The sequence below is a fragment of the Elgaria multicarinata genome, chromosome 3 (genome assembly GCF_023053635.1).
Source record: "Elgaria multicarinata webbii isolate HBS135686 ecotype San Diego chromosome 3, rElgMul1.1.pri, whole genome shotgun sequence".
In the NCBI taxonomy this organism is placed as follows: domain Eukaryota; kingdom Metazoa; phylum Chordata; class Lepidosauria; order Squamata; family Anguidae; genus Elgaria; species Elgaria multicarinata.
The window spans coordinates 18,178,861-18,192,333 of NC_086173.1; the positions used below are offsets into that span (position 1 = coordinate 18,178,861).

Consider the following 13,473-nt stretch of genomic DNA (forward strand, 5'->3'; position numbering starts at 1 on the left):
CCCTCTCTCTTTTGTTGCTGTCCTCTGAGCTTCCCTTGGAGTAGGCACCCGGCAGGAGGACCTTTTGTCTTTGGGGTGTGGTGGGGGTCACCCTGGGCACTGCATACAGCCCAACTGACATGTTGCCCACTCCTTGCACTAGCTGGATCCAACCCAAAAACATGACAGGAGAAGCCAACACCGTGCTAGCTCCACAGTCCGGAAATAAGGACACCCTTGGTCACATCTAGCATTGCACTGATGGTGACTTTGAGACTGTTCACCTGAAAAGAGACTAACATGCCACATGTAGGGATACCTCAAACAAACACAGCCAGGGGGCAAGATTGCGTGGAAGTCAAGCCTCTCTTCGAGAAGCTCTTACACAGATCTACAACTGCCAATAGTTACACAACCAGGAGAAGGCACACACTGTTCTTACTTTACAACACTGAAAACAGATTCAGGAACGAAACCTTGGTGAGCTCTGGATCAGGGATACATTTCCTGTGGGCTTGGTGCATAAATTTAACCCTTGGAATTTCCAGCACCTTGGTAGGTCATTTATTTCACTAGAACGTGCTTCTCTGAAATTGAATTGGGTCTTCAGGTCAAAAGGGGTTCATCACTCTTGTCTTAGGAGTTAATAAAGAAGAAGGAGGCTTCAAGTACTTGGGGACAGTGTGTCCTTCCTCCATGGCCATGTATCAAATCTAATTCTTGGAAGTCTAACATAAACTAATTCTTGGAAGTCTAACATAAACCAAGAACATTTATCTGCATTTTGAATTAATTCTTCATTATTTATTCCTATTGCAAAGTCAGGTTTCCTTTGCACACAGCTTGGATTTTTTTTCTACCGCAGAACCCACATTTGACCTAAACTTCGCCAAGGCCAATGGTATAATACCATACATGATCAAATTCTGCTCCTGGAAATAACTTTTGCTTAAAACTTCAGAATTGATTCTGACTGCGTTATTTAGTCTATTTATGAAGCATTTTTGTGAACCGCCCAGAGAGCTTCAGTTACTGGGCGGTATAAAAATGTAAAAAAATAAATAATAAATTCAGTATTCTGGCTAGAACTGGACTGGTAAAAGGCACAGGGCATTCTCTACAGTGGCACCCAAGTTTGGAACTCCCTTCCCTATAGAGGTTTGGCTGAGGTTTGGCTTCTTTTAAGTTTTAGGTGAGCTGCCAGTTTTAAAGTTGTCTGTGTTCTACCTAATTTTATCCTTCATTCCATTTTATAATATCTTAATTGGCTTTTATTGTTGTGTTTGGTGTTATTACGAACTACTTTAGGTCCCTCCCTCAGGTTAAAAAGCAGTGTGTTATTTATTTTATATAGAAATAATAAATAAGTTTGGGAGGTGGGAAGATGGCAAGAAGCCTAGGGCTTAGGGAGCTTCCTTGGGGCTGGTACACACATTACGTGGAGGCAAACACTAGGGTACATTCAGCAAGGGGTTGCAGCTCCCTGGTGAGCATGCTGGCGCGATACACATTTGCAACCACATCCTTGTCACGCTCCACTTTTTTTTTTAAAAAAAAAAAATTGCACTGAAAATTGATTTTCTTTTGGTATTTCAATCCTGCTTCTTAAGTCAGAAAGTTGCCGAGGCAACTAGGTGTACATCTCAAAAAATGTGATGTACCTTCAGATACTAGGGGTTCCCACCTTGGACTCCAGTTGTCGAAGCAGTTTTGAGAGCCCATTGGAGTTGCAAGTCTTTCAAGCAGACAACCACGGCACATATTCAAAAGTTCTCTGAATGCTACAGGACAAAGCGTTCCTCCGAAAATAAAGTCAAGGTTCTCAGAAAACCAACGGCTGCGTCAGAATCTAGAATCCTTGCTCGCGTACACTGCTGATAATGCTGAATACAAACGTCTACAGCACACAGGGAGGAAACAGCCTCTACCCAGATGGACAGAGAGGGAAAGATAAAGAAAAAGAAGCAGGAAGTTAAGACATTGACTCAAGCCACCCAGCAGGGTTGTCAGGACAGAGTCCGAAAAGGTACCTCAGATGTACAACCAGGTATAAGAATTCGTAGAACATCCAAAGAGGGGTTCCACGAAGCAGGGTGCACTTCCAGGAACAGGAATTCTGGGAGTTGTAATCCAAAATGTGTGGAGGGCACCAGGTTGGGAAGCCTGTATTAAGGACTCCTGTTCTTAAAATGTGTGTGAACAGTGCTAGACCTACTCCTATACTGTTCACACACATTTTAAGAACAGGAGCCCAACTTGGTGCCTTCCAGATGTTTTAGACTATAACCCCCAGAATTCCTGACCACTGGTCATGCTAGCTGGGGCTGATGAGCATTGTAGTCCAACAACCTGGAGGGCAACCAGTTGGGGAAGGCTCCCTTTAAGAGGTTTCTTTCCTAAGAGGATCACATTCATAAATCATGTGAGGTCCCCCCGCTGCACTTAGAGACTCTTCTAAGCAGTTAGCAGAGGACAGAAGCACCCTGGGAAAGGAAGCAAAGCAGACCCAATACCAGTAAGAAACAAATGAGCAAAACAGCAGAGGGACTGAAGGCATAGATGCTCCGGTCCCATCCTCACTTCCATCCCACTCATAGGGAGAAATGCAAAGAAGTCAAAAATGTGTGACTGATAAGTGTGCCTGCGTGAACAGAGCCCTGGAAATTCAAGTGCAGTGTGGGCACTGTGAAAGTCAATGACATACACGCGGCTCTGTCTAAACATGAAATCCACCTGGATTTCTTTGGCACAAATCCCATCCAGCAGAAATGCTCAAAACATTTGTCACTGCCTGCAGAAGGTCCCAGGTTCAATCCTTGGCTTCTCCATTAGGGCTGGAAAAGAATCTTGCCTGAAGCCATGGAGAGTCACTGCCGGTCAGTGCCAACACTACTGGGCTAGATGGACCTGGAATGAGGCAGCTTCCTGTGTGCCTGAGTTAAAAGACTCTGCCTGAGATGACAAAAAGGCAAGAAGTAAAAAAGGAAGGGAAGGGGGGTGAGTCAACAGTAGTCAAGTGAAGGTAGGAAATGGGCTTATGGGGAAGCGTGGGGAGAAGAATGTTCCTAGATTATCAAGGCTTGACTCCTACCCAACTGAAGCCCATCCCATTGGGAAGCACTTTAAAGCTTCACACTACAAATCATGGGGGCCAGAAACTCTTCCCACTCAAAAAAGCCACTTTCTACAACTACAATGCAAATGAGGCAGTGACCTACAGTGCCTGCCAATAAATGACCCAGTTTAGTGCTGGTTCAGAGTGAAGAGGCATTCGCAACTGTACCGGCATTTCAGAATCAAGGTCTGGGGCCAGGAGACCAAGGCCAAGCAGTTGGGAGAGGCCGGCCAAGTGACGCACCCGTCTACTGCTAGTTTGTTTTTTCCACTGAACCAACCGATAATCACTATTGCCACGAAGATACCAACTCTGATCCGCAACAAGGTTTTCGGCACCAGACCAGAAGTAACGTATGCAAAAGTATTAGAAGGACATGCAGGATATACAAACGTAACAAATTAAATGGCTAAAAAGCAGAACGTATGGACAGCAAGAAACCACAGGGGTTGGAGTGAGTGGAGAAATAGGCCCAGCATTGGGCAAAAGGCGGGATACAAATAATAATAATAATAATAATAATAATAATAATAATAATAATAATAGAACTGGGCTAGGAAGGGACCGCCGGGCCACTTAAGGCAAGTGTGGGGAGAAAGTAGATCCCCAGATGTTTGGATTTCTACTCCCAGCATTCCGGCCTAATAATAATAATATATTTATTTATTTGTTACCCACCTCTCCCTCTGGATCAAGGTGGGGTACAACACAAATAAAAACACCATAAAATACATACAACTAATTCAAACGTTTAAAACCAGTGCATCATTAAAAGCAGCACACCATTAAAAAGGCATCTTAAAATTCAACTGGGTAGGCTTGCCGGAAGAGATCAGTCTTTATGGCTTTCTTGGCCATGCTGGCAGGGCTTCTGGGAGTTGATGTCCAACCACCTTCTGCCCACCCTGGCTTTGGGTGTATTGAGAACCCAAGACTGTGGAACAAGAGGTTGTAGGACTAGACCCCAAAGGACTGCAACTGAGACAGAGGCCTTGTTCTCAGAAATGATTCAATTTAATCAATGCTGAACATACTTTGACAGCACCCTTGCCCTCACAAAGAGGAGTGAGAGTGAATGAATAAAGAGGCAAGCACTGTTCAATTGCCCCACCCCACCTCCATTTTTCCAGGGTGCTACAGCAGTGAAGGCTCTCTTCCAGGTAACCACCAGCCTCACTTCCTTTGGCAGTTTCCCAGAAAAGGACCACTGAAGATGATCTTAGGGTCCGGGCAGGTACACATGGGAGGAGGTGATCCTTCAGATAACCTAGCCCCCAAGCCATTTAGAGCTTTGGATGTTAGTACCAGCACTTTGAATCGGGCCCAGGCATGAATTGGCAGCCAGCACAGCTGAAAAAGTACTGGTGTAATGTGATCTTGTTGGCCGGCCCCTGTTAACAATCTCACTGCCCTGTTTTGGACCAGCTGAAGTTTCCAGACCTTTTCAAAGGCAGCCCCACGTATAACACATTGCAGTAATCCAGATGAGATGCAAACCATTAATGCTTGCAAAGAATGACAGGGGAAAATCCATGGAATATTCCCAGATGACTTCACTGAACCGGGCCTTCTGCGTAGTGAAAAGTACTCCTATGCACAAATAATGTGAGGTGCCCACTCTACAGCAGGAGAGGGGAATCTTTTTTTCTGTCGGGGGGCTGCATAACTGTGGTGCGTGGGGCTGGAGCCAACAATGGCTTGGGCCACCCTTCTCTCTGCCCACCTGACTTTTGGGGGGAGACAGTTGGCTCTTACCAGAGGCCTGAACTGCTCATTTCCCAAGAGCTTTTGAAACTAGGCCAAGGACCGCATGAAGTTAGTCCCTGGGCTGCAGGTTGCCCACCCTTGCTTTACAGAAAGCCTGCCAAGAGGCAGAACTAAGCGGTGGGCCAAAGGAGGGAGAATAGCAGAGCTTTGGGAAACCAGACCTGAGCCTACGGCTTTGGCAAGAGCACAGACTACGAGAAATAGTGGTTAGCACACAATAAAAGAGATAACATTTATCTGGTGGGACAGAAAACATAATGGGTTCAGTGGAGACTTCCTAGAATCCTGAACCCTGCAGTCTTTATCACAACAATGTTCAAATCACACAATGGCCAAGATAGGACAGGGGGAGTGTGACAGGTGCCCTTTTGCAATGCTGACTTTGGATAGGAAGACGTTTCGAGCCCCTAATCTGAAGGAGTCAAAGCCTCTCACAATGTCAGCCTCTGGCCCTAGCCTGTGAGCTTCTGAAATGCAGGAACTAGACTAAAGGTCAGTGGCTTGCTAGGATTAGGCAAGAAATGCTTGAATGCCCATTTCAGCACTCAAGCCACACACACACACACACACACACACACACACCCATCCCAGCCACCCGGCATCACCCCACCCTATAGGAAACAAAAGTAAGCACTGACAGGCTAAGCCAAGTATTGGAAGGTGTATGCCGCCTGTTTGTCTCCTCCAATTCTGCACCTACAAGGGGTCTGTCGGCAGCCTGGCTCATGGAGGGCAGGTCTGCATCGCTATTTTGTCATGAAAACCTCCTGGAGCCTCCATGATCAGAAGCACTAATCCTCTGAATACCAGACAATAGGGGGATACAGTTGTCTCTCTTGCCTTCCCTGGAAACATCCAGCTAGCTAGGGCTAAAAATGGGATCCTGGACTGGGAGAACTGAACACCTCTCCCAGCCACCAGTGATGCCCAGCGATACTTCTGTTTCACTGCTGCTAGTGGTGATGGGGAAACCTCCATCTAGGAAGTGTGAGGCAGGGAGGGGAGAGTCACTGGGGATTGGAAGATACCCTGGGGATCCCAAGTGAGACCACTGTTAATAAAAGTGCTGGAACAGTGATTCCCTGCAGAGGAAAGCGGACAAGGTCCCTACAGCTCTGGGGTTCGCATGCAGCCCGCGGGCCATGGGTTGTGCACCCCTAGCGTAAACAGAGCACAGCTCTTATGGATTTAGAATCTTGCCTTTCTGAAAATGCGTAACTTTCATCCTAACAATTGTGGAGATGCATTTGAAACTTGCATGGCTACCTCTCCCTCCATGTCAAAGTCGTGTTTTCCTCTCCATTCATTCAGGGATCCTTTTGGGGGGCTTGGGCCCAAAAGAACCTTACGCTGAAACTGTATTTGCTTTTTAAAAAATAAAAATAAAAAAAATACAAGGCTCATGATTATGCTGCTCTTCAGAAGAGCCGTTTTTGCTGCTGAGTTAGTTGAAAAAGATTTAGCAGCGCATACTTCCGAAATGCTATTCCTTAAAATGGAGTGCTCAGAGGGAAGTCAGGACAGGACAGGACCCCTTGTTGAAAAGGGCACCCTGCAGCCTATTAGCTTGCCCCAACAGTCCCCACACTCATTTCTCTCCTCCTGCTACAAGCAACTCTGCGTGCCTCAACTCCTGATAAACCTCAAGCATCAGTTAAGAATAAACCATGCTGACTGTGCAGGTTTATGTAAATTAAGCATAGCTGCTGCTGCAATAGTAATTTGTTATTTTTGAGAGCACAAAAACACTTGAGGTTGAAATGGAAAAATCTTGGGATGCTCCAGAGGCAGAGCATCACGGGATTCTGCCCTTAGAGCAAACTTATTTGGGCTGTAGCCTTCAGGTCTGGGCTCCCCTCTTCGTGGGGCTTGTTGTGTATTTAGAAAGGTTTTAGTGAGCGTCGGGGTTTCCCCCTTCCCACCACACAGTTGGGGACTCAGCTGGGGAACTGCGTGGCAAAGGTTGCAAAGGCAGCATGTGAGAAAACAATGGGGAGGCCAAGGCAGAGGAGAGTGCAGCTCCATGCGACCTGAGAAAGGGCTTAAGTGTGTTCTCCCGAGTTCAGGTCTCCTGAGTTCCTGCAAATTAAGCCAATGTCTATATTTTTGTTTGTTTTGTGCCTGCTAGTCTCAGGTAAGGCACAAACTTAGCAGCCGATGAAACAATCTTTGCAACCATTAAGGCAGCTTCCTCCCGTTGGGTGTGTGTTTTGGACCTCAATGCCCATCAGACCCAACCAGAACAGCCAATGGTGAGGAATCCTGGGAGCTGTCTAGCAGACATGATGTTGGGGAAGGATGCCTTGGGGAATAAAAGCTACCTTTCAAGAGTAAAAGGGGTGGGTGGGTGAAGCTGATCCTTTATATGTTGAATTCTGCACCCAATATTAAAGATACTTCCTTGCACTGACAGAATTGCAGGGCAAATCCAAAGCTCCCCTTTGTGCAGCCAGAGGGTGACGTCTTGGATCGAGCTGTATTGGCAAAGAAGGGAGCGGCCACTGTTAAGCCTGGAAGGGTGTGCTGAAAGGCAAACTTGTACCCTGGAAGGCTAACCGTCACTGGAATTCCTCAAGGATGATGCTAGGGACTCGTTCTTTATTCAGGATTTGCTAGCGGCCTTGGGAAGGAAGGAGAAGTAAACTGGGATGCATTGTTGATGCAGATACGGATTTGGAAATTACGTAGAATGAACAGGATGACCTCAGGCACCAGAGTTAAGGAAACATTCAGTAGGGCAAAGGGCAAGGAGACGCACTCCGGGGACTTAGGGCGAGTCTCCTGTCTGGAGACCTCAGATGGAAACAGGAGAGGTCCTGTAGGATCCTTATCATTCATACGATAACAATGAGCCGCAGGTGAGGTAGCTGCAGACGGCAGCAGATGCAGTTCTCAGGTGCATTAGGCATGGCATTTGCAGCAGAGAGAGATGTACCCTAAACAAACTTCTTTCATGGAATGAGATGGAGAAAGATGGATCTTTTTAGTGCGGGCATGACAGGTCATTATACTCACACCTGCTGAAGAGCAGGAAATCAGTATCTGGGAGTTGAAAAAGCAGGAAATCAGTATTTGGGAGTTGAAAAGCTCTTTGGCTGCAAAAACCAAGGAAGGATTTCGGGCCATGGTGGAAAGCTCACTAAAAACCCCAGAAGCACTGTGTTTCAGCAATGGGGGTGGGGGGGTGGGAAACACTTTTTGGAAGTATTAGTAAAGACAGAGGGAAAGATAACAGAACAAGCATCATGATTCTGTTATAGAAACCCATGGTTTCTATAATAGGATCCTCTGGAGATCTGCAAAATTTACAGAAAAGAACAACTAAAATGATCGGGGGAGAGTTGTTGTTGGTGTCTTTTCTATGAAGAAAGGCTAAAAAAGTATGGTTTTGGTTCACAGAAAGACAATGACGAGGTATTTAAAATATATTTAAAACAAGATGAAGCACGAATATAGGGAGGTCATTCTCGAACATGGGGAGGTCATTCTCTCAAGGGATTAACATTCCTGGTCATCCCATGAAACAGATTGGCAATACACTGAGGGAGCATACAAAGCATGCAGTTAACGTACAGAATTTATTTCTACAAAATAGGGCAGTGGCCACTAGGTGTCTTCAAAAGGAGCGTAAGAAATTAATGGGGGATAGAATTATTAATGACTAATTGCTCTTGATAACTAAAAATGGAAGGACATTCAGGCTCACTCATACTCTGAGCAATTCTGGCTGGCCCTTGACGACAACAGATTATTATTTTTTTGGACTTTTTGGACCTTTGCTCTGATGCAGCAAAGCAATCCGTATTATCTGAGCAATTGCTTCAGCCAGGTAAGGTCTTTGCGTGCGGCATGGGTTCTGCTTGTTCAGGATGAGACAGGGTTGCGTGCGCACGCATGGGGAAGCACAAGGAGTAATGTGCAACAGTGTGTGGGCACACATGGATTACCCTGCTTTGGAAAGGACATCAGACTAGATGAGCTTCAGACCCATGCCAACATTGCGATTCTAGGGACATTGCTGATCCCGTTGCAGCAAACACAAACACTGACTTCCTTGTGCGCAGAGCATAACTGAACCTAAGAACCAAGCTCACAGAAACCTTCAAAGTGGGCATTAAATGGACTGAAGGAACAGATGAAATTCTTTTTGACTGTCTGACCCACCTGAATTTGCCTGGCTCTTTCTATCAAATTACAGGTGCATATCCTATGCAGGGTGGGGCTTGTTTGCTTTGATAATTCTAGTGGTTTGGGGGTTGTTGGTTTTTTTTGCATGACTCCCTCTCCCAATATTGTCACAGTTTGGTATACTAGAAGCCAGATGCTTCTGGCCATCTGTCCTGCGACACAGCAGTTCTCAAAAGTGCTGTGTCACAGGACGACTTGCAGAGTCATGTTTTTCTCTGCGAGCTCCGGCCTGCTGAGTCAGAAAAAGCTGGGTGTGTTCACAAGACCTCCATAGCATGTCTTATCTTCGGGTGGCAGCTGAAGGCAGCAGAAGGTAAGCTGCAAACCTTGTGCTGCCCTCCGCAGAGCATAGCTGAGAACAACTAGCTATTTAAGGAAGCAAATATTTTAAGGAAAATCAGGAGAGCCTAGAGAAAGTAAAACCTTAGTAAAGGGTATTCTGTGAGAGGTGATCAATGCCAGGAAGAGCTGCATAGGCTCACATTACTCAGTAGAATCCTTGATTCTTTTAATTTGAATATCAGGACTGTTCCCCATCTCACGTCCCACCCCAAGCAGCTTTTGAAATGTCTTCCTTTTTCAAAAGCAGCTTGCCATAAGGCCCGGGGCGGAGGGCGGCAGGGGAGAAGAGAGGTATGTTGTCCAAACTTTCATCTTCTCTACAACTCTAGACCCAAACAAAAAGTGCTATATAGTCAGTAGGGGTCATCCCAGAACCATTCAGGCATAGGAAATGATAGCATCATTGCTTTTATTTCCAATTTAAGTCTTTCCATGAACACATTAGTGTGGCTAAAACCACCCCCACCCCCCACAAAGAAGAGGGAGGTAATGAGCAGACTCAAGGTAACCTCTTCAAGAGTACCAAAAAAAACTTCAGTAAAAATCCTACAGGGCAGGGGAGGGGGACCCAAACAGCCCAATTATAAGTCAATGGCATGGAATAGTGATAGACAGAGAATAAGATGACAAATGGAGGGAAGGGAGAATGGAATAGAACATCTTGACGAGGAGGAGGAAGGGAAAGACCTCAAGCTGCACTGGTTACCGGTGTGTTTCTGAGCCCAATTCAAAGTGATGGTTTTGACATTTAAAGCCTTAAATGGTTTGCGACCAAGTTACTTCACCTGATCTTAAAGGCTGCCCATGCTTTAAGATCAGAAAGGGAGGCCCTTCTCATTTGCCCACCTGTGACATCAATTAGGTGGGTGATCACACAGGAGAGGGCCTGCTCTGCAGTGGCCCCCACACCTTTGGAATAAGCTGCCACTGGACGTCCGCCATGCTCTGTCATTGCAGGCTTTTAAGAAAGTCTTGAGAACATATTTTACTGTGGCCTTCTGTTGATATGACTGCTGCTGTTACTGCTATTGCCATTGTTGTTGCTGCTGGATTTTATTGTTGGCTTTTATTGGTTTCCCCCTCTGTTTTATTGTGTTTATGTTTTTACTGCTTTTAATATTTTAACTATTTTTATGTATTTTATTGATGTAAGTTGCCTTGGGATGGTTTCTGTCCTGAAAGGCAGCCAGAAATATTTTAAATAAACAAACAAGGTCTAAAAACCATAGACAGAACCAAATCTCCTGGTTCACACTAGAATTTGAGATGTCCCCAGGAATGGAAATGAAAGCTACCCAAAGATGTCAATGGAGAAATCCTGGATTTTAATGTAACTGGGATCAGGCACAAGTATGTCCCTCACAAAAAAAAATACCCCAAAATGAAAACAAAATCCAAATGGAGGTGGGGACACCCCCCCCCCCCAAATGAGGTCGGAGAAAGCTCAGTGAAAATAGGAATGTTGAATGCTGCCAGAGAGAATGAAAAATAAAAGGGAAATGGGGGAGAAGTGGAACAGAATTGAGTGATTGGAAGCCTGAACAGAAGCACTCCACACTGCAACATTTAGTTGCAGGGCCCCACTTGTACTAAATTAGGTTCCTAAACTCCCAAGGTGGGATGCTGGAAGGGTGGACGTCTAGTCCTCACGGACTAAGGACGATAATTTATTGCTGATATAGCTATTCCTGGAGGAAAAGCTGCTTCATGGCTTCCTGCAAAAGAAGTAGCCACATATGGGGCAGGACAGCCTGTGCTGAGATGTCACCCATCCCATTCCAAGAGCAGGAAAGCACTGTGAAAGAAAGCACTGCCTAAGTCCGCATGCTTTAGTTTACAAATAAAGAAGGAGAGCACATGTATAAAGCATTGCCATTGATCCTAGGACAATATTATTTTTGTGATCTATTAACTTCTCTAGAGAAGATTCAGTCAGCACTTTTTAGATGTGGGAAGTGCTTGAGAATCTTTGACCCCCCACATTCCGGTGAGAGGTAATAATTGCCCTTTCATTTATTGACATTTCTAGCTTGCACCAGCATAAAGGTAAGAACGCTTCAATTAAGAGATTATGGGGGTTCCCATTAACCATCGCAGCAGCACTTCCATAGGTTTATCTATAGAACTACCATATTTCTTCGATTGTAAGACGCACACTAATTTCAGTACCACGAACAGAAAAAAAAAACCTAAGACACACCTGCGATTCTAAAACGCACCCCGTTTTTAGAGATGTTTATATGGGAAAAAAGTGCGTCGAAGAAAAGGGTACCATAAAATTTAAAGGCTCGCATGGGAGGGAAGGGACCACTAACAGAGCTCCTGACTGGGCAATGATTAAGTGGAAAGGACCCACACGCTTGGCTTCACCAAGTGAGTCTTTAAACATTAAGAAGCTCAGGGGGATGAACTCCTGGGAAAGGGGCGCCCACATTACTGCTGTAAAGCAAACAGGGCACCCCAGCAGATGGATTAACACTAACGCTCAGCATCTGTCTGCAACTTGTGAACCTACAGATGTCTTAATCTATAACTTCCATGATCCATCACCACTGGCTAGGGCTGATGGGAGTTGTAGACCAAAACTTCAGGAGAGCCACACTTTGCCCCTGCCTGACTTGAGGCCAGGTAGGAAATCAACCCCCTCCCAACCGCTCCACACACACCTCCCCATCACATCATAAGTATGCGGAGGGGGGGAAGGGGTTGTCCCTTCCTTTGTAACACGCAGCTTAGCTCACTTACATGACTTATTTGGAGCTTTGTTGTTGTTGTATGTGTACTTTTGGGGGAGAATTCATATCCTTTGTACGTAAAGGTCCCAGATTCAGTCTCTGGCATGTACTCTAAAGAACATAAGAAGTACCATGCTGGATCAGACCAAGGGACCATCTAGTTCACACAGTGGCCAAAAGGAGGTCAGCTAGCAACGGCTGGGAAAGACCTCAGCCCAAAGGACCTTGGAGAGCTGACTGGCAGAGTAGGCAACAATGCCTTGACAATAGAGGGTAAGTTAGTGTGTGTGTGGGGGGGGATCCTCCCTTGCAGCACAGAACTGATCCCTTCCAACACCATTATTCTAAACATAAAATATGTATTTAAAAACCAATGATTTGAAGGGTGCGTCCGCTGTGAAATGTGGCAACAAATCTGGTAACTGACATGTGCTCCTGAGCGCACATGACATCAGCGCCTGTAAGTCTGCATTTTCCAGGTAGAATAAAAACAGCTTGAGGTACTTTGGAGAGTGACATGGAAAGAGGCATCCTTGAGGGTTATTCCCCAGTAGTTCCAGACCCACATTGCGGTTTATTAAACCAGGACTCCTGGCTAATCATTACATGCCAATGTGGCTAGCGAGTTGAGAAAGGAGCAAAGCTGAAACTATATGAAATGGAGTTTGAGAAATGGTAAACGTGCCCAAATTCATGTCAAATACACAGCCGTGTTGCAATCTGAATCCAAGTGCACAATTTTTTCAAAAACATCATGCACACCACTGCCACCTGCATAATCCCCCACAATCCAGTGTGGGTTAACGTGTCCTCCCAACTGGTGCATGGGGGGCTTCTTACACACCCTAAAACCCATGACATTCAGTAGAGGTTGTAGTGGGGGTACAAAGCCACCCACACCACGTGCCGGCTTCAGACAACACACCAACCCGCACTGCATTGCTGGAGGTTAAGCAAATGGCGGCCGCGTGCACAACATGCATGGGGGGAAAAGACAGAAGCCACCATGGCCTCTTTTCCCATCACAATCATCTCAACACACCCAATGAGTCTTTAGTCCTGGATGAGTCTCTTTATTGGCTTTGCTCAAATGGTGCCTGTTCTAGATTTAACTCTACTGCAGTTAGGCTAATGGCTATTATAGAACTTTTTAGTTTGTGGAGGGAGAGTGTGTGAGTGTTTATATAACATTATATGTATGTAATTATTTATTCAATTTATACCCCGCCTATATAGAGAATATCCTAGGGAGCAACGAACACATACAATCATACACACAGTTATTTAAAGCACCATTAACAGATTCATTTTTTTTTAAAAAAAAGACAGGTAAGGCTTCCATGATTT

General features: G+C 45.5%; 1 protein-coding gene across 3 annotated transcripts in view; it reads right to left on the bottom strand.

The window, feature by feature from the left end:
* Positions 1–13,473, bottom strand: part of OTUD5 (OTU deubiquitinase 5) — a 54,310-nt gene that overhangs the window by 28,450 nt on the left and 12,387 nt on the right. The window lies entirely within an intron of this gene.